Genomic DNA, 8,011 nt, shown 5'->3' on the forward strand with positions numbered 1-8,011 from the left:
ATGGGAATAAATAGTGTCTCCATCCAAGGGAGCAATTCAAGGTATTTAACTACCAGTGTTGCCCAGCCACCGACCATGCAAGACAAACCTATGCTGGGACAGGGTCCCCCGAAAGGGCTCTTGTCGGCCAGGAGCTGACCATTCCAGTGGTGGACTATGGGAAAGTCCAGTGGCCGGGAGGGCTGCAGCCACACAACCCCAGTGTGAATGGAGCTATATGATACAGAGGACTGGTCAGCTAGGACTACTGTATACCAAGGAATCTACCAAATTTATCTCTAATCCAAAAGTAGGTGTTCTCTCTGATGCATAGACAAGTATCATTAGCATGAGTTTACAGTTGAGCAAAATCAAGGCTCAGAGAGGAAAAAGGCTCCAGGAAGAGGTGAAGCCACAATGTGAACCCAGAACTACCCAAGGCCATGTTGACTGTGGAAGGTCAGACTTGAGCCCAGACTGGGTGCTGGAAAAGGGGGGTTTTCTCTTGCTGTAAGGTGGGAGATGCTCTGGGGAAGGCGTAGAGAGGCAGGTACTGACCTATATAAAGAGGACTCACCCAGGAAGAGCCAGGTCCCTCTGAGGTAGAATACCTTGATTTTAGTCTGATGAGACCCATTCAAAACTCCCGACCCATATAACTGTGAGATAATTAATTTGTGTTGTTTAAGCCACTAAACTTGGGGTGATCTATGGTAACATCAACTGAGAGCTAATATAGCAGAGATGATGGAGACAGAGATGATGTAGTGGGGATGCTAAGACAGGTGATAGAGACGGAGGCTAGAAACGTTACAGATACACCCACACCCTGAGATTTATCCTTCGAGTGTCCTGAGGACTTGCTCAGACTTCCTTGAAAGCTATGGTCACAAAAATGCCAGAACAAGATTGGTCCTAAGTAGGGGAAAGGACAATTCCTACAACTTCCTAAATCCCCACTTTAGAAATCCCCAGCAGGGAAAGAATAGAAAGATAAACCACATATGGTAGGTGCCGATTATATGCCAGGCACTGTGCTGGGTTCTCTACCCACGTTGTCTCATTTTATGTACAGGAACCCTACGGGATAGGCATTCTTATATGCACTTTATAAATGAAGAAAGATAAAGCCACTTGCCCCAGTTTACAGAGAAGGGCTTGAGTCCAGAGTCCACTGGGACTTTCTGTGGCCTAAGGAAACAGGTCCCCATGGCAGGGAATGGGGAACTACAGAGAGGGACAGAAGCAATGGAAGCAGCAGGACTGTTGCCTGAAGCCCAGGTGGTGGGACAGAAACACTGGGGATAGAAAAGCTGTGGATCCCCTGGGCTGGAGGACACATAGGCTAGAGGCCAGGCAGCATCACAGGGTGAGTGCTATGGGCTGAACTCTGTCCCCACAAAACACTCATGTTGAAGTCCTAACCTCCAGTACCTCAGAATGTGACTGTATTTGGAGATAAGTTCTTTAAAGAAATAAAACGAGCTTGTCAATGTGGGCCTAATCCAATATGACTGGTGCCCTTATAAGAAAAGGAAATTTGGACATAGATACACACAGGGGGATGAACATGTGAAGCCACAGGGAGAAGGTGGCCATCTGCAAACCAAAGAGAGAGGCTTCAAAAGAAACCAACCCTGCCCACACCTTGATCTCAGACTTCTAGCCTCTGGAACCGTGAGAAAATAAAATCCTGTGGTTTAAGTCCCCCAGTCTGTGGTATTTGTAAAGGCAGCCCCAGTAGACTAATGCAATGGGGATAGCTTAGGGTCAATGACCACTGATTTTGCTGCCCACCTCCACAGAGAGACCGGGCTGGTGTAGCCTGAGGAACAAGGCACATATTTTAAGAGGCTTGTCTGGAATTACCATGTCCCTAAACAAATACTCTTCCCTCATGTCAGGACCGTCACGGAGGCCAAGATGCAGAAACAAGGAGAAAACTGGTATTTTGGGGTGGGAGGGGTGCTTGATATAGTTTAATTTGCACCCAGAATCCACTTGCAATACCTTTTATATTTCTACATCCCCCAACGCAAAGGGAGAGAAAGCTAAAATTTACATTTCCAAGACCCCCCTGCTGCAAAGGTTCTGCATGCAATTGAGGTTCAGTTAATGAGACACAAATGCATGAGATTTGGAAGGGAGGCAAGAGGAAGTTTCAACAACCTGACACACAAGCTCCAACAGATAGGGGTTTGTGCCATGTCTGGACCGCAAGCATCACTGTCTCCCCCAGCTTCCTGACCCTGAAGACAGAAGCTGCCTGACCTCTGAGAGATCACAGATGCAGTGTCAGCCCCTCAGTCTCATTCCTCCAGCCCTTCCCACAATTTTGTAAGCACTTAATAACTGTATTAAATGCCTTTCTGATTGTAATACCGAGAGTGTGGAGATACCAGTCAAACATAGTGAGAAAAATGGCTGTAAGGACCCTCAGCCTGAATGAAATACTTGGGATAATGTTCAGACCAGAAATAAACGTGATTTTGGATTTGATGCCATTTTTCTGAACAAGTAGACTCCTCCAGAGCTCCTTGGAAAATACCAGGGGAGGAAAAAAGGCGCCCAGAAAATAATCTTTAATTGTCTTCTCCGGAGGGACATAAAATGCTTCAAAAGGTTAAACCTTTTCCTAAAGAGGAAAGGAGAAAAAACTCTAATGCTTGTCCAAAACACATTTATTGAGTGCTTACTGGTCATGCCATAAATATTTATTACGTATCTACTATGTGCTAAATGTTGTACTAGGAAAATTACAAAAAATATGTTAGTGATAAAAGAACCCTAATACTCATTTCAGAGTTTTTCCTTCAGGTATTTTTTGTTATAGGGCGTAAATATGTACCTAATATTTTTCCAAAATGGTAATCAGCTCTTCAATACTATAAATTATGTAGTCCTTTTCTCATTATTTGTGATGTCTGCTTTTGCATAGAGTATATTCTACTAATTGGCTCTAATCTGAGTTCAACTATTGGGTCTAATATGTTCAACAGCTTCCAATGCTCTTCTTTTCTTATGTGGGAGGAAAATAAAAATGAATTCAGTATTGATAAGACAGTTCTGCAAAACGAAGCCAGGAGGCCACTGAGGAAGTGTGACATATGCATGTCTCAGCCTGGATGGATTCTGACCTTCTGACCACTTATTGCCCTAAGAAAGCATCCAGAAGATCTTTCAGAAACTCAAGATACTTATCAGACCCTTATCCTAAAATTACTCATGATAGTCTACCTTATCAGACCCCTGTCCTAAAATAAGCCTTGATTCCTTAAGGACAAATATTTCCTGACTTAGGTGAAAGTCGATCACAACTCTAACTGGGCAACTTTAACAACCTGGTGGCTTTATGTCTTTATAAGCCCCAGACTCTTTCTCTTCTCTGGAACACTCTGTTTTACCCAAATCTGGATCTCCTGAATTGCAATTCTTAAGACCCCATATAAAGCTCTTTGCTCTTTGCAGCCTCAAGATTGCTTATTGCTCGACACTTAAAATATTATTTTATATTCTAGCCTTTTTGTTCATTGTATTAGTCAGCTTTTGCTAGATGGCGCTACAATAACAAACAGGCCCCACATCTCGGTGGCTTACAATTGCAAAGGTCATCTGTGATGGTTCTTGTGGCATTGCTCCATGAGTCTTCTCAGTCCAGGACCCAGAATGAAGAAGCAGCCCCCATCATGCTCTGCTCGCAGCAGAGGGAAAGGAGCAAGAGGATATTAGGAACTCACAACTCCTTGTAAAGCTTCTGCTCACATGCCATTGGCCAAAGCAAGTCACATGACCAGGCCCAATGCTAATGGATATGGGATGTATATTCCTCCCACAGGAAGGCAGGCAAGCTCCATGGCAATGCACAGGATGTATGGTTCTCTCACAGAACGAGGGAATGCTTTGCTGGGAACAAAATTTAAATCTACCACATTCCTCCAGGTGAATTGTAACATCCTTTTGACACAAATCCACTAAAAATGCCTTTGGGACTTTTTAAATTTACATGATATTGGGGATGAGATGGACAGCTTGGTGACTCTAGATAATAATGCTGTATTGTATACTTGAAAGTTGCTGAGAGAGTAGATCTCAAAAGTTCTCATCACAAGAAAAAAATTTATGTGTTTTGATGGATGTTAACTAGACTCATTGTGGTGATTATTTTGCAATATATGCAAATATCAAACCATTATGTTTATACATGAAACTAACATAATGTATGTCAATTATATCTCCATTTAAAAATTGCATTTAGATTTTTTTTTAATTCACATGATATTAAGTACTTACACTAACTTGGAAATAACATACTTCTTACAGTCTTTAATTTCCCAACCAGAAACATGGCATTTCCCCCATTCGTTCAAGACCTGTGGTCTTTTCATAAAATATCCTGCCTCTCATTCTGTGTGTGTGTGCGTGTGTGTGTGTGTGTGTGTGTGTGTGAGAGAGAGAGAGAGAGAGAGAGAGAGAGAGAGAGACTACCAGAAATAGTCATTTTTCCCATGTAGATTAAAGAGCTAAATATTAAAATATCATATGATAGAACTTAAAAAAAATAAAACTGGGTAATTATCACTTCTTTGATGGCATTATTACTTTCCAAGCTTTGAAGCAATAGAAGAAATCACAGATGAAGAGAACATCAGTGTAAAACACATAAAAGGCCTGAAAGTAGTACAATTAAAATTAAAAGGGAACTACTGAAGTACATAATTGCTTGAAATACAACCAACAAGGTGTTAATTTCCAAGTCTTGGGTGTATGTTTGTCCATGGGCAGTGCACTGGGGAAAGGAATGCTCCTCAAAAGAGGAAACTCAATTTGCAGAAAAGGGAATGCCTATTTTTAAATGGTTCAACCTCATGGCAATCAAAGAAATGCAAATTAAACTACCATAAAAAATCACGTATACATTGCAAATGAGCTCAGAATCCTTTTCATTGTAATATCCAATGTTAGTGAGGAGGCAATAAAAAAATAGAATCTCACATAGGTTCCTGGAACAATGTACAGGAGAACTGCTTGAAACCCCTTTGCAAAACATTTTGACTATGCACAGGGAGAACCTCAAAAGACGTTCATACCCTTTGACCCAGCAATCCCACTTCTAGGAACTTGACCTCAGGAAATTATTCAAAAGAAGAGAAAAGTCTATTTTAAAATATTCACTGCAGTTTTATTTGTAAAATCTGAAAAAGCAATATAGTACTGTGGACAGAGTAAAGGGTTTGGTTTCCAAAAAAATGGACTCAAATTCTGTTTGGCCTCCTTCCTTCGTCACCTACAGTCTCATAAGCTGTTGGAAGGATTGAATGAGATGTATGTGCCTGTTTTGTAACTGAATATAAAAGACAGTTTTAGGGACTTCCCTGGTGGTCCAGTGGTAAAGAATCCACCTTACAATTCAGGGGACATGGGTTCGATCGACCAGGGGAACTAGGATACCACATGCCACGGGGCAGCAAAGCCCACGTGCCACAGCTGCTGAGCTCGCGTGCCTCAACTGGAGCCTACCTGCCACAAACTACAGAGCCCACGTGCTCTGGAACCCCCGCGCCACAACTACAGAGCTCACACGCCCTGGAGTCTGCACGCCACAACTAGAGAGAAGCCCGCACGCCTCAACAAAGATCCCATGTGCCGCAACTAAGACCTGACGCAGACAAAAACTAAATAAAAATAAATAAATAAATAATCTTTTTTAAAAAATTGTAATATGCCAATGGCCAATCTTTTTTTTAAAACACAGTTTTATTATTTCTAATCATCAAAATGAAGACTTGGAAACAGCCTATGCTGACAGCTATAGGGAAAACGTTAAGTAAATTAGGATACCTCCAGCCCATGGAGAACGGTGCAGCCATTAGGGACTGTAATTATGAAGATAATGGAGGAAACTGAAAAAACACTCCTGATTTTTTTTCAAAAAAAAAGACCAGGCCTCTGGTCCCAGTTCCTTGCTCCTGGAAAGTGTGCTAGAAAAAGGCCTTACCGGTCCCCTAAAGTCCTCCAGATCTTTGATATTCAATAGATGAAAATTCTAGACCTGGGGAATACTGACAAAGAACACCCACTGATTTGCAGTCATTTGTTGAAAAAAAGGGGGGAAAGAATTCCTGCAGAGAAATGAGAAATGATCACATTTGGGTTTAGATTTAATGAACCACTTTTCTTGAAAAGGACAAAACTACACATGTAGAGAAGACTCTGAAATTCCAGGGGATAAACAGCAATCGTGTCTGCCTGGCCTCCTTTGTCACCTGTCCTCTGCAGAAGCTGAAGACGCATCATCCCCCACCTGTTTGTGTGAAGGGCCCACTGTGATCAATAATCGCTTATTCCTCTTAATGTTTTCAAGTAGTACCTTTTGAGAAGCCACCTAACAATTCATTTGGCCAATCAGTGGAGACTTTCCAGCCTGCTCTGGGGAGCAGTGCTACCCCACTACCACACTCTGTGGAAACATTTGCCTGGGGGTGGTCACCGTTCTTTTTTTTTTTTTTTTTTTGTGGTATGCGGGCCTCTCACTGTTGTGGCCTCTCCCGTCACGGAGCACAGGCTCCGTACGTGCAGGGTCAGCAGCCATGGCTCAAGGGCCCAGCCGCTTCCCAGTATGTGGGATCCTCCCAGACCGGACTCCGAACCCATGTGCCCTGCATCGGAAGGCGGACTCCCAACCACTGCACCACCAGGGAAGCCCGGTCACCTTTCTTTAAAAAACAAAATTCCTCTTGCACAGCTAGACTGGCAATAGGTTTCTTTTCCCTGACCTTGTTATTCATTTTTATGCTGAAATAAAATTTTATAGCAATTTCAAACACACTTCAAGCCATGTCATATCACCAGGTAAAGTCAGGGAACAACCCACTGGGAAGATGGACCATTGGGGTCCCTCTCAAACTTGGTGGCCACAAGCCCTATTCCTCAATTGTCAGTGCTTTTAACACCAGAGCCGAGTTCCTGACTTTCCTCCTCAAAAATGCACCCTGTGTGCTCACATCCAGGGGTGGGCTTCTGGGAGTCATTGATGTGTGAGTCTAGATTTTACTTATAATGCTTTATTCATTGAGGTATGCATTCTCCAAAGCATTAGAACTTCTGGGGCATGTTGATGGTGTTGCAAAGCCGAGAGAGAACATGTGAAATCAGGAAGACTCTTCAGAAGACTTGGTGTGTAGGGAGTTGTAAACACAGTGTCCTTGCTCTCATCTCGGGCACGAGGGACATCTGGGGACAAAATGGTACCTGGAACTGAAGTCCATCCACCCATTTCTACATTAAGAGAGAGGCATTGGTTGGAAGAATAAAATACAATTCCATGGAACTGGACCCTTCTTTGCTCTCTCCTGGGGTTTAAAATGATTCCACAGGGTGGAAGGTCTTTTCACCATAAGAACAAAGCTGGGGGTCAGAGAGAGACCCAGGAGAGGGGATCAGAGAGAAGCTGGCTCCTCAGGGCTTGCTTCAGCTGGCTACTGCTGCATAACAAACCACCCCCAAACTTAGGCTTAAAACAATTTCTTTTTCATAATGAACCTGCAGTTTGGGCAGGGCTTGGCCAGGGTACCTCATCTCTGCTTCATTCGGTGTAGAGAAAGGACTAAGAGCAGTACTGCCCAGATCCTGGTTCCAGTCTCTTCCTGATGCCCGGTTAGTCACTTTTCTGGCCTTCTTGGGTTCTGGGAGATACTTCCATAATTTTAGAACAAATTCCAGTTTTCCAGTGTAAGAGGGCTATGCATTGCCCAGCTCCAGGGGAGACCACTCACATAGTGTTTCAATGCAAATGCTGTTCATATGTAATGCAAAATGAAGAGCGCCCCTGGAGTTGCGCACTGGAGATGTGCATAAGAGCATCCCTAGAGATGGCTGGACCTAACATTTGGCCTGATCATCCCTCTTGACAAGTAGTGGAAGCCGGCATTGTCAGGGAAACAGAGACTGGGTCTCCAGTCCCCCCAGTGACCTCGGGCATCACTGAGATCCCCTCTCTAGGACTCAGTCTCCACCTGTCAAAAGAGGAGCCGCC

This window comes from Phocoena sinus, chromosome 15 (assembly GCF_008692025.1).
Source record: "Phocoena sinus isolate mPhoSin1 chromosome 15, mPhoSin1.pri, whole genome shotgun sequence".
Lineage (NCBI taxonomy): Eukaryota > Metazoa > Chordata > Mammalia > Artiodactyla > Phocoenidae > Phocoena > Phocoena sinus.